This window comes from Pteronotus mesoamericanus, unplaced genomic scaffold (assembly GCF_021234165.1).
Source record: "Pteronotus mesoamericanus isolate MK-2021 breed Mesoamerican mustached bat unplaced genomic scaffold, CSHL_Meso_final contig_100, whole genome shotgun sequence".
Lineage (NCBI taxonomy): Eukaryota > Metazoa > Chordata > Mammalia > Chiroptera > Mormoopidae > Pteronotus > Pteronotus mesoamericanus.
This window is the reverse complement of record NW_026554999.1, coordinates 13,221,083-13,241,562: the sequence shown is the minus strand read 5'-3', so window position 1 is coordinate 13,241,562 and position 20,480 is coordinate 13,221,083. Positions and strand designations below refer to the sequence as shown.

At 35.6% G+C, this 20,480-nt stretch overlaps 1 pseudogene; it reads left to right on the top strand.

Moving 5' to 3' along the window:
* The first annotated feature begins 414 nt into the window (after nt 1-414).
* LOC129077971 (L-lactate dehydrogenase A chain-like) lies at nt 415-1,459 on the top strand (annotated as a pseudogene).
* The last annotated feature ends 19,021 nt before the right edge of the window (nt 1,460-20,480 follow it).

The window sequence follows — 20,480 nt, the reverse complement described above, 5'->3', positions numbered from 1 at the left end:
TCCCAGTGTGGGCAAAGAGTTGATTCACATGTTCAGCACCCCAACTTTTCTGAGGGGCTTTCCAGACAACGGGCTTCTGTCTTCCTCATCTTGGCATACAACCAAAACAATTATTTACAGCATTGAATGCATACATAAAAAAAGAAAGACCTAAAATCAATAATCATGGTTTGTACCTTATAATACTAGAAAAAGAAGAGCAAGTTAAATCCAAGAGGCATTGGATTTCTCTTAAATCCAATGAGAATAAGGCAGAAGAGAAGAAAGAAAAATTAGAACAGAAATCAATAAAATTGAAAACAGAAAATCAATAGAGAAAGTCAATAAAATGAAAATGTGTTTCTTTGATAAGATCAGTAAAATAGGTACCAGAGCCGCTGCCACCAAGTCCGGATCCAGCGCTGCGCACCACCGAGACCCCTCCGCCGTGAACACCCGATTCCTTTTGGCTCTAAGTCCAAAATGGCAACTCTCAAGGATCAGCTGATTGTGAATCTCCTAAAGGAAGAACAAACCCCCCAGAATAAGATTACAGTCGTTGGGGTTGGTGCTGTTGGCATGGCCTGTACCATCAGTATCTTAATGAAGGACTTGGCAGATGAACTTGCTCTTGTTGATGTCATGGAAGACAAATTAAAAGGAAAGATGGTGGATCTCCAACATGACAGCCTTTTCCTTAGAACACCAAAAATTGTCTCTAGCAAGGACTATAATGTGACTGCAAACTCCAAGCTGGTTATTGTCACAGCTGGGGTGCGTCAACAAGAGGGAGAAAGCCGCCTTAATTTGGTCCAGCATAACGTGAACATCTTTAAATTCATCATTCCTAATGTTGTAAAATACAGTCCCAACTGCAAGTTGCTTATTGTTTCCAATCCAGTGGATGTCTTGACCTACGTGGCTTGGAAGATAAGTGGCTTTCCCAAAAACCGTGTTATTGGAAGTGGTTGCAATCTGGATTCAGCCCGGTTCCGTTACCTAATGGGGGAAAGGCTGGGAGTTCACCCATTAAGCTGTCATGGCTGGGTCCTTGGGGAGCATGGAGACTCGAGTGTGCCTGTGTGGAGTGGAGTGAACGTTGCCGGTGTCTCCCTGAAGACTCTGCACCCTGATCTGGGCACTGACGCAGACAAGGAACAGTGGAAAGAAGTTCACAAACAGGTGGTTCAGAGTGCTTAAGAGGTGACCAAACTGAAAAACTACACACCCTGGGCCATTGGACTATCTGTGGCAGATTTAGCGAAGTATGATGAAGGATCTGAGGCGGGTGCATCCAGTTTCCACCATGATCAAGGGTCTCTATGGAATAAAAGAAGACGTCTTCCTTAATGTTCCTTGCACCTTGGGGCAGAATGGTCTCTCAGAAGTCGTGAAGGTGACTCTGACACCTGAGGAAGAGGCCCGTTTGAAGAAGAGTGCAGATGCACTTTGGGGGATCCAGAAGGAGCTGCAGTTTTAAAGTCTCCTACTGTAGCACCTCACTATCTAGGCTACAACAGGACATTAGTTGGAGATTGTGCATATTGCCCCTTTTATCTGACTAAAAACATCAATTTCCTAAAGATAGAAATAGTAATGGTTCATAAACCCCTGCATCTCTATCTTGATGCTGGATGGTTCTCACCCTGTGTGGTCCTGAACTGGTTAGTGTGAAACAGTTCCACCTCCTCAAAGGCACCGCTGCCAATGCAGCGCACACACAGAAGCCCTTCAAACTAGATGTGTGTTCACTGTGTGTTATATAACTTGTGGTTCCTCTACTCAACGTGCCTAGTCCAACTTTTTCTCTCCAGTCAATCACATCCTGGGATCCAATGTACAAATCCAGTATTGCATGACTTGTGCATAACCGTTCCTAAGGATCTTATTTTGTGTACTCTATGAATCAGATTACTATACATTGCCATAGAATGTAAAAAGAAAGTCTACATATAAATAATGCAGCCAACTATCCAAGTGTCATACCAACTAAAACACCAAATAAACCTTGAACAGTGAAAAAAAATCAGTAAAATGGATAAATCTTTAGCTGGGATAAACTGAGAAAAAGAAGACATAAGTTACTAATATCAGAAAGAGGGACAACACTACAGATTAAATGGACATTAAATAAATGATAAAGGGATATTATGAACAACTCTGCACCCATATTTTTGACAACCTGGATAAAATGCACCAATTTCTTGAAAGACACAATTGCCAAAACTCACACAGGAAAAAATAGGCAATCTGAATACACCTATATCTATTAAAGAAATTGAATCAATAATTAATAACCTTCCAAATCAGAAAACACCAGGCCCAGATGCATTCACTGGTGAATTATATCAAACATTAAAAAAAAATATACCAATTGTCTAAAATCTCCTGCAGAGAATGAAGCAAATGGAATACTTTTTTAACTCATTCCATGAGGCTAGGTTACAGAAACCAGACAAAGACATTACAATAAAATAAAACTACAGACCAATATCTTTGATGACCATAAACGCAAAATCCTCAACAAAATTTTAGCAAGTTGAGTCTAACAATGTATAACAAGAATTTACAACAATGTATACTTGACCCCATGGTCAAGTATAACAGGATTTAGTCAGGAGCAAAGCTGGTTCATTGAAAATCAGTCAATGTAATCCATCAACAGAGTAAAAAAAAAATCATATATCTATAGATGCACAAAAAAGCACTTGATAAAATGTGGAAAAAGACATGCAGGTTATGTTTATTACAATAGCTTTATTCATGTACTTGCAACTGTAAACCAATTTGCCAACCCCTGTAACCTGTGTTATATCTAGACAGTGGAATATTATTCACCCCTAAAAACAAATAAGCTAGCAAGCCATGAAAAGACATGAAGACAACTTAAATGTATATTACTAAGTGAAAGAAGCCAATCCAAAAAGGCTATATATTGTGGTTTCAACTGTATGTCATTCTGGAAAAGGCAAAAAACTACGAAGGCAGTTAAAAGGTCAATAGTTTCTAGGGGTGTTGAGGCTAAGAATAAATGCATTGAACACAGAAATTTTTAGTGCAGTGAAAACTGTGTAATACCTTAATGATCAATATGTGCCCTTATTCATTTGCCCAAATCCATGGAACATACAAAACCAAGAGTGAATAATAAGATAAAATATGGACTTTGGGTAATCACAAGTATTGATGTAGCTTCATCAGTCATAGCAAATGTGCCTCTTTGGTGGGGAATGTGGGTGGAGAATGGGGGAGCTGTGTGTGTGTATGTGTGGGCTATACCTTCCTCTCAGTTTTGTTGTAAGTATGAAAGAGCTCTAAAAAAATAAAGACTTATTAAAAAAACAAAACAAACCCAGAATGTAGGAAATGTCAGATTCCTGGGTGCCCAGTAAAACTGTTTTAAGTTATTCACTTGCATTTTTATATTGACATTATATATATTCAAATTTAAATAGGTGAAAAGTTATTTCTCAGTTAAGAATTTATATATGGCAGATAGAGGATCCAATCAACTAACCTTTTTATTTTTAACAACTGCTATAATTTGAAATATTAGAATGCTGGGGAGTGGGCTAATAAGAATAACAATATAGAATACAATGGCCATACAAAATACTGCTTAATTATTTTAGTATGATAGATAAGAAAATTATGCCTCTGAACTGGGAATTGCAAAATCTCTTGGGAAAAAACAATCTGACACAAATGTGACATTTGAGAATGCAATGCCATTAATAATGTGGTGACTTCCCCAGGTTCCACTGGAATTGTCAATAATGATTTGGAAAAGAGCTTGGACTGGTTGTGTACTCGCTTCAGTAGCTGTGTTGCTCCTTATCAGGCACAGTGTCAAATAAACTTCATGAAGATTTAAAGCCTTTGAGATAAGTGTGCAATTGAAAATGCATTCCTATTATGCATTTAAGGCAATATGATCCTACCTGTCTCTAAACTGAATTTTAAACAGCTGGAAGTATTGGGAACTGATTTCCTGGGTTTAATGCTAATTTTTCTGGATTGTTATTATTACACTTAATTGTAATATTTCATTTTAAAATATACATTTGGAATTACTTGAGTGATTTTATAGTTGGAGATTATTAGTAAGAAACTACAAAGTGATTTCTGTCACAAGCTTATTAAAACCAGCTTACGTGGCTGTTTTTCTTTCCTACAAGAATCATTGCCTAGCAACGCTTAGAGGTACAAAAATGCATTATTCTATTTGGCATGCCTATGACTGGCTTATGGCTTAGGCACAGAGAGGAGAGGGTTTCATAAGCAATCATCTGCTATGTGTGCTGGATTATTTCATACATGTTCCAAAGTGCATGGTTTACCTAAAAACAGACAGACAAAAAAAATCAGAGATGACCTGCATCCTGTCTCATTGACCTAATACTCTTTTCAGGATGATGTTGAAGGAAGAATCTGGCTGAGCAGTCTGTTGAGCAGAATAGTGAGTCCTAGCTTGTCAAATGTTAACTATGTGGTTTGGGCAAGTTCCTTAACCTTCCAGATCCTAGTTTCCTCATCTGTAATTTGGATATAATAGTAATACATACCTCACAGAATTGTTCTGAATTGTTCTGTGATATTTAAAAAATAACAACATATATATGACACTACTGTATTTTGCCATGTACAACATGTATCCACATTTTTGGCCCAAACTTTCAGGAAAAAATCTTTTGTTTTAATTTTTTAAATTCAGTTATTTATTTATTTATGTTTAGATACTTGTTTTTTTGTATTATAAAGGAATTTTGGCATTTATTTTTGAACATATTATGGCACAAGAAATTTTATGTAACAAATAATTACAAAACACAAGAACAGATACAAGGTACTACCTATGTACAATGCCAATCCTTATTTTTCCCTCAAAAATTTGGGCAAGAAAATGCACAATACGCATGGCAAATACTTTTACAAATGAAGAAGTCTTATATAGGAGTTGGCTTAAAACAGTATTTTCCAAGTGAGTTGCCCTCTAGGGGACCTTTGGCAGTAACAGGAGATATTTTGGGTTATGAGAGCTTGGGGATGGGGATGGAGGGCAAGAAGTGTGCCGATGGCATCTAGTAGGCAGAAACATGTTTGAGGCAGAGCAGAGTAAGAGTAAACTAGGAATGGGAGGTGAACTGGGGCTAGATGATGTGGGGATTCATAGAATGCTCAGGTTTTATTCTAAGATGAGAAGCTATTGAAGGGTTAAAGCAGATGAGTGACAGGACAGACATGTTTTACAAAGATTAGTCTGGATCCTGTGTTGGCAATTAATTGCTGAAAAGAGGAAAGAAAGGTTAGGACACTATTGCAATAATCTAGGGAAGACATGGCGGGTGTGAATTGTTCTCAGGTCTGCATATTGTTCAGAGAAGGTAGAGGGACTGATGAATTTTAGATGGTAAATGAAGTGTGTGCTGCCTCTGTTAAGTGTCACTACTAAATCATATATTACCAAATTTCTAAGTAAGAAATATTGGCAATATTATGCTTCAAGATAGTGGAGTCTATATAACTTTCAATAAAGTTAATTTAAAAATCCTCAAAAAGTTTAATGAAACATAGGGAAGAAAATGTAAAGAATCAGAAAAAGCAGTAAATGAAGACACAGAACATGATGGTAAAAACAACTCTATATCCAAATGGACTAAAAGTAATGAGACAGAGATTTTCAATTTGGAAAAAATAAAACTGCTGTAAGTTATTAAGAGATCCCTGAAACATAAGATAGAGAGGGAACATAAAAATATGATAAAATTATACTAGATAAATATTAACTTAAAGAAGATCAGTGAGGCTACATGAGGTCTGTCTGGAAAAATCCAGCCATTGTTAATATAACGAGGACAGTGTAGGTGACATTGATGTAACCTGGCAGCCAAGGAGAGTGGACGGAATGCACATGTGTGAACAATGACGACTTCACTACACTAGTCAGCAGGGGAAGTAGATGCCATTGAGTGAACCTGTGTAGTGTGTGGCCATTGAATTCAAAATGACTGAGCCAGTAGAGCAATGAATCTGCTTCAAATCTTGTGTTAAGCTTGAACATTTCTCTGTGGAAACTATTAGGATGATTCAGAAGGCCGTGATAGCCACGGTCTAGTGATTGGCAACCTCACCACGTTAATGCACCCACTGATGCATTACGTTTTGCGCTGAGTTTTTTTTGTGAAACATCAAGTCACCCAGGTGACTCAGCCTCCCTACAGCCTGGATTTGGCACCCTGTGACTTTTGGTTTTTTCCCAAAATTAAAATCACCTTTGAAAGGGAAAAGATTTCAGACTGTTAGTAAGATTTAGGGAAATACGACAAAGCAGCTGATGGCAACTGGGAGGACTATGTGAGGTCCTAAAGTGCCTACTTTGAAGGGAACTGAGGCGTCACTGTCCTAGGTATATTGTTTTTGGTATCCTATCTTCTTCAATAAACGTCTCTATTTTTCATAGTATATGGCTGGATACCTTCTGGACAGATCTCATATTACTTTTATAAAAAATACACTTTAAGAATAAAGGGAGGTGGTATATAATAATAAAAAGAAAAATTCTCAGGAAGATATAAATTTATGCCTCATGCTTCTAATATTATAAACCCAAAATATAGAGAAAATATGATGACAATATGTGGAGAGGCAAGAAGTCAACAATCATGGAGGGAGAGTTTAATACACTACTATCAATAATTAGTAAATGAAACAGGCCAAATATTTGGGATGTATAGTACAAGTAACAAAATTAATCTGTAACAATGTATAAAACAATAAGAAATTAAATTATTTATATCAAAAACATAAGATTTATAAAGTTTTTTTGGCATAAATCACATCTAAAAAATGCCAAAAAGCAGGTGTCATATAAGCTATGCTTTGTGATTAAAGTGCAGCTAACAATAGTATAGGAGGTAACTAAAAAACACCAGATGTCTAGAGTTTAACATGTCCTAAATAATTTATGGAATGACATTTATTTTTAATAAATAGTAGCAAATAATAAATACTAGAAATATTTGATAGTTGGTTGATATCAGATAATGAAAGGACTATAAATTAAATTTGTGGGCTATAGCAAGAATAGGATATAATGAAAATGTATATCTTAGGAACAATTAAGGCTGCAAATTAGTCAGCTAAGCATCTAACTCTGGAAATAATGTAGAAGAAAAGCTCTAATGAATAATGATACAACAGGAGAAATTATTAGACTAGAAGGCCAAAAAAAATAAAATAAAATGGAGAATTTCAACAAAATTAATAAGAGCTGGTATTCTGAATAAAATAGTCAAATTATTGACATGCTTGATTAAGAATAAAGAAGGCACAATAAACAATATTGGAAATGATAAAGACAACATAAGTATAGTTAACATAGAGAAAAAGGTTAGAATTTTATGAAAAATCTTATGCCAATAATTTTGAAAACTTAGGTGGGATACTCTAGTTCATAGTGAAACATACCAACCTGTCTCAAGAAGAAAGGAAAACCTGACTAGACGTATTAAAAATAAAAATTTACTCATCCCTCTCTAAACCCAAATACCAGACACTTGGCCACATGCTTTTACAGGTCAGTTCTGGCAAACAGTTAAGAAACAAATGCTCTTAATCTAATGCTAAGGAAGATGGTCATTGTTAATTTCATCTTTTAAAAAATGTATATCATACTAAATATGATTTTCTAGTTAACTTTATCATATTTAGGCTCTGAAATTCTGTATGTAGTCTTAGTACTTCCTGCTGTTCTAATTATCCACTGGTAGAAAAAGGATTTCCAGACAAATAAGAAGGGCTCTTTATGAAGTACAAGGAGACTATTCTTACTTTAAAGATATTTTCAAGGAGACTATTAGATAAAAATGAAAGGTAAGATCACACACACAAATATATGTATTTACTACTTGTTTGGAATAGGCCCACATATAAGAATTTGTATTTGCAGCCATCCTGTTAAGATCTTACAACCATTGAAGTTGTTCGTGTGTCCTTATCTGTAGAAAGTTCTTTGTGAAACATCCTATTTTCAAAAGTATAATGTTATCTTTGAAGAATGTAATCTTTAATCTTAAATCCTTGCAAACCAATTGTTTCTCACTGAAGATGACATCCAATCTAGGGTATCTAAATCTATTCTCTGCACATATGTTCAGGAATTTTTTGTCTGTCTTTTCTACCTCTGAATATACATGGAAGTTAATAAATTTATAGTTTTAGTAGATTTCTTATCTTACAAAGTATAAAAGTGATTTTTTATGACAATACCATAAGTATACAAGAATAATGTGAAAAGGCAATTTATGAGCAAAACTTTACTTACTAATCTAAATGAAAAATTTCTAAATTAAAAATTTGGTAATTTAATTTCAGCAGAATATTAAATAATAATCAATCACCCAGTTTGGGCTTATTCTAAGAATGCTGGTTCATGACGGAGTGTGGTATGTCAAGTCTCTCTGACCCATTGCCATTATTGCATCTTACTAACCACAGCTGGGAAAGGCTCTCTGCTGTTAAGTAGTTATGGGATTACATTGAACCCACCTGGATAATACTCGCCCATCTCAAGAATCAGAGACTTGCAAAGTCCCTTTTGTCATGCAGTGAAATAAATTCACAGGTTATGGAACTCCAGACCTGTACAACTTCGGTGACCATTATTCTGCCTCCTACATTGCTAATATTTTTACTTCAATCAGTCAATTATCTTTAAATAAAATAAAATGAAATGTTTCCTTTACTACTTACCACATATTGACCATTTCTGTAACCTTTTGTTTGCTTTAGACCGAATTTTTCATCTTATATAATGTTGCTTTAGCTTGAAGTAATTCCTTTAAATTTTTCGAGTGCATACCTGCTGGTGACAATCAGTCAGCCTCTTTTTGACTGAGAATGATTTTATTTTGCATTGATATTGAAAGGATATTTTCACTGGACATAGAATGCTAGATTAATGCATTTTTTTATACCACTTTAAAATGTTGCTTCTTTATCTTCTGGCTTGCATTGTTTTGGATGAGAAGTCAGTAATAACTTTCATTTTTGTTCCTTTATTTGTAATTTGTCTTTATCTCTGGCTCCTTCAAATTTTTGTCCCTTCTTCACGTGGTCTTATTAGCAATTTGATTTTAACATGCCTTGATGGTGTTTTCCTTATGTTTATCATGGTTGGGGTTTGTTGAGTTTCTGTGATCTATGATTTTATATCTTTATAATATATGTTCTTTCCCTGGTAACTGTACTTTGCCAAGTATCAGGGAACTTTACTATATATATGTGTAGCCATGTATTTGACCAGAGTTTCAAATGGGAACAATCTGAGCCACCAGAGTTCATTTCTGAACTCTTATCTCTAGTATGTCAACTCAGTAAAATTGTTGTGCTCAGCTTAGGATTTCCCTTCTTGCACTGTAGAACAGTAAGTGGATCTAATAAAAAGCCATGATGATTAGAGGGCTCTTTTTGCTTGTCTTTATTCTCCAGGGAAAAATCACTCCTCCACTGTTTGTTGTCCAGTTCAGTTTTCTAGTTGTTGAGAGGGTAATTCTGGTTGAATTGTGAGTTATTAGGAGGGTAAGTTTGGTACTAATTATTTCATCATAGACTGGAGAATTTAACATTTAAAAACTCACAGTTTAATTATACTTACGTGGGTACATATATAGAGCTATGGAAAGTGGAGGGCATATCTTACTTGAAGTAGAATAAGACACTTATCAAGAAGTTACTATACCAGCACCATGCTGTTTTGATTACTATGACTTTGTAGTATAGTTTGATGTCAGGTAACATGATTCCTACAACTTTGTTCTTGTTTATCAGGATTGCTGTTGCTATGTGGGGCCTTTCATGGTTCCATGTAACTTTTTGAAATATTTGTTTTAGTTCTATGAAATATGGATTAGATATCTTGAGAAGAATTGCATTGAATCTGTAGGTTGCTTTGGGTATGGACATTTTAATGATGTTAATTCTTCCTATCCATGATCATGGTATATGCTTCCACTTATTTGTATCTTTCAATTTTTTTTCAGCATCTTATAATTTCCAAGTACAGGTCTTTTACATAATTGGTTAAATGTTTTCCAAGGTAATTTTTTTTTTGATATATTTGTAAATGAGATTGTTTTCTTAGTTTCCCATTCTGATAGTTCATTATTGGTGTATAAAAACATGAATAATTCCTGAATACTTATTTTGTATTCTGATGCTTTGCTGAATTTATTTATCAGTTGTAGTATTTTTTAATGAATCTTTGGGTTTCCTATATATTATATCATGTTATCTGTGAATAAAGACAGCTTTACATTCCCCTTTCCAATTTGTGTCTTTTATTTCTTTTTCTTGTCTGATTGCTGTGGTTAGGACTTCCAATACTATGTTGAATAAGAGTGGTGAAAGTGGACACCTTTGTCTTTTTCCTGATTCTAAGGAAAATGCTTTCAGTTTTTGCCCACTGAGTATGATGTTGCTGTGGGTTTGTCATATATAGTCTTGATTAAGTTGAGGTATGTTCCCTCTATTCGCACTTTGCTAAGAGTTTTCATCATAAGTGGATGCTGGGTTTTTATCAAATGTTTTTCCTGAATCTGTTGATTCAATCATGTGATTTGATCCTTCATTTTGTTTATGCGGTGTATCATGTTTATAGATTGGTGGAACACATTAGAGAGCCAAGAAATAAACCTATGCCTTTTTGGTCAATTAATATTTGACAAAGGAGGCAAGAACATAGAATTGTATAAACATAGTCTGTTTAATAAACAGTGCTGGAAAATTAGACAGATATGTTCAAAAAATGAAATTACACCTCATTTTTACACCATATACAATAAAAAACTCAAAATGGATTAAAGACTTAAATATAAGACTTGAAACCATAAGAATCCTAGAAGAAAATAGAGGCAGTAAAATCTCAGATATTTATCATAGAAATATTTTTTCTAGCATGTCTTCTTGGTGAAGGGAAACAGAAGATAAACAAATGGGACTACATCAAACTAAAAAGTTTTGCACAGCAAAGGAAACCATCAACAAAATGAATAGGCAACCCACTAAGTGGGAGAACATATTCACCAATGATAAATCTGATAAGGGGTTAATATCCAAAATTTATAAAGCACTTATACAACTCAATACCCCAAAATCAAACAATCTAGTTAAAAAATGGGCAAAGGGCCTGAATAGATACTTCTCTGAAGAGGACATACAGATGGCCAATAGACAAATGAAAAGATGCTCAATGTCACGAATCATTGGAGAAATGCAAATTAAAACCACAATGAGATATCACTGCATACCTCTCAGAATGGCTATCATTAATAAATCAACAAAAAACAAGTGCTGGCAAGGGTAGGGAGAAAAGAGAGCCCTTGTGCACTGTTGGTGGGAATGCTGACTGGGGCAACCACTATGGAAAACAATATGGAGTTTCCTCACAAAATTAAAGATGGAATTGACTATGACCCAGTGATTCCATTTCTGGGAATATATCCTAAGAATCCCAAAACACTGATTTTAAAGAATATATGCACCCTTATGTTCACTGTAATATTATTTACAATAGCCAAGATTGGGAAGTAGTCCAAATGCCCATCAATAGAGTAATGGGTAAAAAAGCTGTGGTACCATTGCACAATAAGATACTATTTGGCTATATAAAATAAGGAAACCTTACCTTTTGTGACAGCATGGATAGACCTGGAGAGTATTATGCTAAGTGAAATGAACCAGTCAGAGAAAGATGAGTACCATATGATCTCACTTATATGTGGAATCTAATGAATAAAATAAGAAAACAAACAAAATAGAAAGAGACTCGGATACATAGAACAGACTGACAGCTGTCACAGGGGAGGGGTGTTGGAGTCTGAATGAAAAAGGTAAAGTACTTCAGCAAAAGAAAAAAGGAGGACGGGGCCAGTAGAACAAAGTAAAGGGGGATAAATGGTGACAGAAGGGTATTTGACTTTGGGTGGTGAACACACAATGCAATATAGAGATAGTTTATTCTAAAGTTGTACACCTGAAACCTATGTAACTTTATTAACCAATGTCACCCCAATTAATTCAACAAAAAAGTTAGTATGTATTTGTGCTAAGAAAAAAATTGTATCTTGATGGTATGTGAAAATATTTTTCTCTTGAAGAATGGATAATGCTCACAAAAGGCATACTTTAGATTTCAAGATTCAGTTGGTTCAGTATATCACTCAAATAAAAGCACAAAATGTAGGGGCCAATTACTTTGCTTAATTTGCAAAAGCTTTGGTATTCATTTTTTCTTTCTTTTTTTTTTTTTAATTAATTTATTTACTTTTTAAATACATTTGTCTCTGCCTTCCCCCCACCTCTTTCCCTTGCCCCCTCCCACCTTCCCTCCCTCAGCTCTTCCCTTTTGGTTTTGTCCATGAGTCCTTGCTATATGTTCCTTGACTTTCCCCTTCCCTTCCCTTTCCCTGCCCCCCCCCTTCCCTCTTGTCTCTGTTGATTTCTTTTCCTTTCAGTGTTGCTGGTCATATTTTCCTTGCTTCTTTGCATTGTTGGTTAGGTTCCGCTTATAGGTGAGATCATATGGTATTTGTTTTTCGCCCCCTGGCTTATTTCGCTTAGCATGATGCTCTCCAGTTCCATCCATGCTGTCGCAAAGTTTAGTACTTCTTTTTGTAAACAATATGTTCAAATCGTTTTCTTATTGTAGGGGCACTTTCTGATCCGCTGCTCTCATGACTGTGAATGCTTTGGATGTGATCAGCCATACTGGCTAATTCTGAATTCACTGGAGCTATGACACAAATCAATCTGTAATGAGGCTTTTTTTTTCACAAGTCTTTTGCATATCTCCCTTCATGGGACACATTTAAGAAATAATTTAGTATCAGTTGCAATTCACCATCTATACATAAACTGTTTATGTAGCTTAGAGCACTCCATTATAAGACAAATGCTATTTATGAGGTTAATTAATTTCTGTGTGGAAGCTGACACTTATTTACAGACTCACAGAGGCTCATATGACAAATGGAACTATTTGCTATGAAACATACTACAGTTTACATAAACGATGTCTTCCCCTATTCGATTTCTTTATTCTAGTTATGCTTTAAGGTTTCTAAAATATACTTTAAAAGGCAAACACCTATGTGGACATCTTAATTTCTTTAGATTTGATTTCTAGAAAAATTTTCTAATTATTTTTATCTGTGATTTTTAGTGTCATTAATTTTAAAGTGATGAAAAGCAAATATTTATTATGATTATCCATTCTAAAAAGGTATTTAGAAAATTCTTTAATTTTTCTGCCATAAATCCTATTGGATATCATCCCCCTAGTTCCCGCAGTACAAAAAAGTTGTAAAATTCTTCTGCTGTATTAATTAGAGAAGTAAAAATTATGGATAATTCCACACTGAAATGCAATCTTTGACTGCCCCTCGCAACCATTCTTTGTTTCCTAAAGTGATTCTTCATGTAAAAGACCATTTTCATTTATAAATACCACAGCCATTATTCAGGATTGTGACAATGGATCCTAAAAACTTAGAGAGGGATAAACTTGATGAATATACTGGCTATCTGAATGGGCAGGCTTGCTGGTGTCATTAGTACAGCAGTCACATTCAGAGGACCACTGAAGTCACTCTTCTTGCAAGGATGTTGAAAATGGATGACAAGGAGCCCTTTCTGAGGGCATTTGCTGTAACAGAATCTCATAAGTTTTGCCATCTTTACAGCGTAGTGTCATAATCATGATGGCTGATCTCTATTACTGCAGAAAGTTCAACCAATTTTATCTGTAATACTAACAGGATATTTCTGAATGCCACTGTTTTTGACTACATAAATGTGTTAAGTACTCCTGTCCTTAAATGATAAAGGACTAGGGGTTGCATCTTCAAGGAAAAGTGCCCCAAGGAAAATATGAGTGAGCATCGCAAGATGTCCAGGATTGCAAAACTAGCAATTATGCTCAGAAGATTCCTGGTAGGAAGTATGATAGTTTTCTTTGTTCTGAGATTCTCATGTTCCTGTTGTGGTGCTATGATCTTCTGTGTTTGAAATTCAGGATGAAGTAGACCTTCATCTTCTTTTGAAAAGCCTGGCTTTCAGTTAACTGTGATCCCCTGGTTAAAAGAAATCAAAGGATCTTTTCTTTGCAGTAAGATTGTCTAATAGGCATTGACAAGCTTTTCAATTCCTCTGTCAAGCTAGTTGGGCATGCTGGAGTAAGATATGTCCCTACTGAGGAGCCTTTACCTGTGACCTGACATTTTAAGTGTCTCTGTTCTATCCTCTCCCCAGAGAAGAATCCCTATTACTATCTGTATTTTCCGAGTAGAGATAGAATCTGATAGAAAGATATGAAGAGCAGCAATGGATGGGAAGAGATACTAAGAGTGCATGGGTCAAGTGGTGGCTGATGCCAGGCCAGGAAGCCTTCCTTTTACCTGCTATCTTATTTCTCCTGGATTTGACCAACCTGGCTTGGGAGTTTGGGGTTCTTGATTTTTATTTGCATTGTTTTTGTTTTTCTTAATCTGTTCTGTGGCAGAATAAATTTTTTCCCTGATAAAAATGTGTCAGTTTTCCATCACCAATTTTGTTTCCAAAACATATATTTTTGGTCATTTCATTGATTAAAAGCACTTAGCATTTTCTATTTCCTGCCCTAGAGAATTAGTTCAAGTTCTTTTGGTCCTAGCATGAGAACTCTTATGATCAGGCCTTAACTTACCTTCTTAACCTCCTTTTTCTCACATCTTCCGACATTACTCTCTGCTTCATATACAATGATCTGTACACATACCTCTTTTAGAGTTGAGTTTTGTGCTAAGTAAATCAGAGCCAAACTTTCTCTCCAATATCACATGCTGACGGCTGCCCTTATCCTTGGAGTTCAAATACCCTTACCTCCATGTTATATTGCTGACATTTCTTTCACTAAATCTTTTTACATTTCTTGGTCAATTATTTATTTCTCAGTGTTGTTTACTCTGTGCTTCATATTAACTGGTGATTTTTTATCCCATTTTCTTGATCATTGTCTCCAAGGCTTCAGTCTCTAGCATTTCAATAACTGTGTCATCCTCTTCCTTTATTGTTAGATGGAGGTCCGGCAATACCATCTCTTGGCAGTCATGAGGGTCAAAATTGTTCATAAGAATATAGTAATAATTGCAGAAAGAGAGGCCACAGGAAAGTAAACAATTTATTTGCAGACACAGAGAGCCCTGGATTATTCAGTAGAGAATTTACTGGCTGAGAGTTGTTGCCTGATGATAAGCTGACCCTTGCTGAGAGGGTAAAGCACAGTATGGTGGCACTCTCACTGGAAGAGAATATTAGAGTGCTCTGAGAATGTGAATATATATATATGTATATATATATATGTATACATGCCTATGTGTATAGCAAGATCATGTAGGTGTACATATACATATATGCATATGCTCTTCCCCTCTTTAACAGAGAATACCCAGAGACAAATAGTTTAAAAAAAAATCAGTACTTGAAGGACCATCACTAAATAGGACCATCACTAAGCTGTTTGTAGATTCTCTATATACGTGATACTCTCACACATGCTTTTTCTTCTTTTTTCTTTCATGTGTCCATGCTTTTTCCCAAGTTGCTTTCTTTATTTGGGATACATCTTGTAAAAATTCTTTCAACTTGGTGAACTTGATGACATTTTTATCTTTTAATAGTTATCTGACGTGTCATCTGAGAAGCTTCTTGATTCCCATCCCCTATGCTTACATTTTGTCATTCTTGCTGCATTTTAAGCTCCTGTAGCATTTTGAAATAACTTCATTATAAAAATTAGCCTAATGATAAGATGCCTCATTCTGTGTAAATGTAGTGATCAAGAATGGGCTTCTATTTCTAAGTTGTGATCTGGTTGTCAAAAAGCCTCTCAATGATGAGCGAGAGGTATGGAGACATCTGTGCATCTCTTCAAGGAGGTTCTCTTAAGCTCTGAAAACCTAATATTTGGTTAATTTTTGCCTCAGCTCAAACCTCAGTGAGTTTCAAAGAGGTTGCCCTGAGGCTAGGGATGAGGGGAGAGAGGTGCATTTTAAAGGGACTCAGCATCCTCAGTAGTTTTAGACAGGGCCATAGATTTTGGCAGATATCCATCTTGGGACTGACCTGAACTAGTGTTAAACCAACAAGGAAATAGCAGGATGGTGAAGACTTCTTGTGATCCTCAAATATGATGATTGGAGGCTTAAAACTACTATTTTTTTGTGACAAAATTGCACTTAATGTATTATTTTACATACTGATCCCTCCTTTTGGGCCACAAAAAACCAGAGTTTTTCTAGCTTTGAGTATGTACTAATACCTGGGACTATTCCAAGTAGATTAATTTATGGATTGATCCTTCCAGAAGATAATTACAGCACATGGCATTTTATTAGGTGATTTATTTTATCACAGTAGTGTTTTTCTTGGTTGCAATCATATGAGGAGAGAAATGAATGTCTCTGAAGGAAAGATAACCAAAGTCACAAATTGGTGCTTTTAAGACAAGATAATGTTCATTTGTTAGTGTATGTGGATGAGACATATTACCCAATCAGAAGTCTTCCCATTTCAAGTTTGTTTTTTATGAAGAGAAGTAGAAGGGAACTGATATCTGATAACAGACACTATGAGTCTGACATTCTTCTAAAAGTTTTGCATACTGTATTTCATGTAATTCTCCTGACAATACTCTACTTTGGCAGATGAGGAGGCTGAGGCTCAGAAATATTGGGTAATTTATTTATAGTCACACAGCTCATAAAGGGTGACCCATATTTTGAAACCAGAACTGTCAGTTTCCAAAACGCTATGTCACATCACCTTTAAATAAAATTAACAACAAAATTTTTAAAAATAATATGTTATTTTTATAGTGATTCCCTTCTGGCAGTCTCAAAGACACATGTTTCTATAAACAATTATTAAAGTAATCATAAACATGGTTGTAACTGAAAATTATAAAAAAAATTGCTAGACTCATTTAAAGAATGCTCTCTGTGTAATTCTGGCTCTCTTTCTAAATGCAAGAGCTGTGGTGAACTTTGAAAGTGGTTAAGTTTTGGATGCTTATTTTTAAAGCAAACTTCAAAACTTGTAAGTGAGATTTTCTATTACACCAGGTGACTGTCCACAAAGATAGATATTATTTGGCATATAGTACTTTTAAAGTACCTTTCTTCATCAGAAAATATGTTTCAGAAAAATTACAGTCCTGAATGCTATATTTCAAAAGAAAAAAATTCAATATTTTAGGAGTCAAAAGGCCTGATTTTGAACACAGATGTTTACTAGGCTGTGATGATAATTTTTTCTATGTTTGGTGGAATTTAACCTTTAACAGAATGATATGTTCTTTCTAAATTGTCTAAATGCCCTAACACTTGGACTTACACTAAAATACCAGCTTTCATCTTAATCTTTATAAAGGTTATTGAGGTAGATTAAGCAAGCGCTTGTGAAAACAAGTGCTCCTGACACTGTCTTTTCTACTTTATAATAACATGATTCCCATAGCATTTTGTCATTTAACAAGAGATCTGCAGATGCCTTTGCCTCAAGGGCAATTTTTCTACCAAACCCCGCCTCTAAAATATGATATAATAACTTTTCTGAAGTGGCATTATTTTAGCTGCATTTTCATATGCATACACAGAATCATGGTCTCTCTGAAATGTACATTGCTTTTTGTAAATCCCAGTGTATTGTGTATTTATATAAAATATATAGTCATTTATACACATTTCTGTGATGCTTCTCTGTAAAAAATTCAAAGTAAATACAGTTTTGTGTTAGGTTCTAAAAATTTCAAGATTTTTAGGAGAATTTATGATTCTAGAGGTTTTTATTTTTCCCCTTATTACCATATATGTATTAAGTGCTTCCTACAGAGCTATGTGTTATTCTTAAAGGTTTATAGGAATAAACTCATTTAATTCTCTCTACAACCTTATGAGGTACATCATGCAATTACCTTCATTTTGCAGTTGGGAAAATTGAGGTACAATTTAAATAATTTGCCCAATGTTACATTGCTTGCCTGTGAGGAGGTGGCATTGGAACCCCTGCCGTCTCCCTAGCAGTGCCGCCTCCCATTGAGAAACACTGATTCTCTTTCTTTCTGACTCTGCTCTGTGAGGTGTTGGGGAGGTGATCATGGCTGCTTGTGATGAGTGGTCACTCCAAACTACACATGCCATTGTTTATTCTGCCAAGTTATCGGGTGTAATCTTGTATAAAATTGATGAGAAAGTTTATGGGGAAGGAGGAAAGATAAAGGAATGGAGGCTAATCCATGAGATACCAGGCATATAGGAAATACAGAAGATAAACCTGAAAGTGAAAAGCCAGCTTCGGCAATAAGCAGAGAGAATCCGCTACGAGGGAAAGCTTCATGTGGAGACAATGGGATGAGGAATGGAAGGAGAGGACATGCGTATCTTTAAGGTACAGAAGGTCTGAAACAAACTTTCTTCAAACATTCAAGATTACTTTGTGCATCGAAAGGAACTAAAACAGATTCAGTGATTAAACTTTGAATGACTGCAAATGAAATATTACTCTTACTATTGTATAAGTATGGCTAGCTCCCATATTAGATAAAAGAAAGATTAATCTTCTGGTTGGCTAAACTTGAAGTGCTCCTGAGCTTTTTATTAGCTGCTGAAAAACAGTTATTTGTTTTAATATGGATAATTGACTTTCAGGTTACCATGTAACACCCCATAAATATAATGACATTATAATAAAACCTAGTAGTCAGTTCTGAAATTCTCTTATGTTGACAGATCAGATGAGATTAGTTTATTAGTTTGGGTTGACTTATAAAAGCAGAAACCACTCTAAGGACTTGAATACTGAACAGTTTCATACCCCTAGGGCTGGGTTATTTGGAGGGAGCTAAAACTAAGGCCAGCACTGCCAAGCCAGAGCTGTTTCTGCAAGAAATGGGGTTATGGATAAGTGCCCATTCCAGGTGATGCTTCCAAGGCAGAAAGAGAGGGAGAGAAATACCTGTCTTCTCCCTCCCTCTGACTTTCCAGTCTACCTCAAAATCAGTGATAAGAGAAACTGAGACTAGAATTAATAGGGAAAAGGCTGGGAACATATCTGAGAGCAAACAGACAATGATATTTGCACATTTATAAAAAAATGTGTTTCAGAAAATAAGACAATCTTTTAGGTAGGACATAGTATGTAGGCATTTGTGAGTTTAAGTGGAAACAAAACACATATGGGCTCTCTAGCACAGACCCCATGGTGAATATTATGGGGATCCTGGTCCTAATTCTAGTTCCTCCCAGGAAGAGAGGTGTTTTGTATATTTGAAACATAGTCCTCTTGCCTAAAAGTTTGCATCCATTCCCTCTGCATCTCCAGTCACTGGCCAAGTGGTGGCACTAAGACTAGGGAACTTACTAGGTAACTAGGGCACTTAGACTTCCAACAGTGAACTCATGGATCCCTGGCTCTGTCCTTCCCATTCTAAATTAGAGTCCTAGCCATGTTCTCACATTCCTCTTATCAACCACGTGGACCTTTCTCTGTTGCTGCTGCTGATGTTGCTTATAAATTCTCACCAGGGGCTGTAAGAACCAATCTCTTTCCTTCCTGACTCTGTTGGTCAGGCCACAAAGTATCTCTGTTCTCAGCATCTACTGACACCAATTACGTATCTAATTTTTCTTTATTATCTAAGTGATACATGCTCATTGGAAACAAATTAGAATATGAAGAGAAGCCAAACTAAGGAATCTTACCAAATCCTCTAATACTAACATTCTTAATATATTGATATAGCTTGTCATGTCAATAAATATACTTACATCATATCTTTTTAATGACCATACACTAATTTGTTATAATACACCAATATTTTATTCTGGTATTATATAGATTTTCCCTATTGTTATATATATAAATTGTTTCCAATCCTTTTCTTTATAATTAATGTCATTATGGACATACATGTAGATGCCAATTAAATAAAAATATTCTCTCATGTCCTGTTATTATATTAAGGGTTTGGGGTAGAAAAGGCAAAGAGCCATCAACATGGATTAAATGATCATGTAACCAATAAATCCTCTATTCTGATAAGGACTCTTTTCTGGAAAACCTTGTACAATACCTTCTTTCAGTAAATTACTTCAGATGAAGCCTTCTTATCTCCCCTATGTTAGTCCAGATCCTCTGAGAAGTTGATGCCAAGACAGGATTAAACATGTAATACATTTATTAGAGAGAATGCCTGTGAGAGAAAATGAGGAGGAAGCTGGGAGAGATTAAGAGAGCTGGCAGACAGCCATGTTCTGACCCTAAATGAAGGCGAGAGGGAAAGAGGGGAGAATTGGTGCAAGTGTACTAGACTGCAGAGCAAGCTGAAGAAGAGGGTAGCAAGGCCTTTGGGGAGTCATCAAGCCTCATGTCCTAAGAACGAGCCTGCCGGAATATCCCAGCCATGTTCA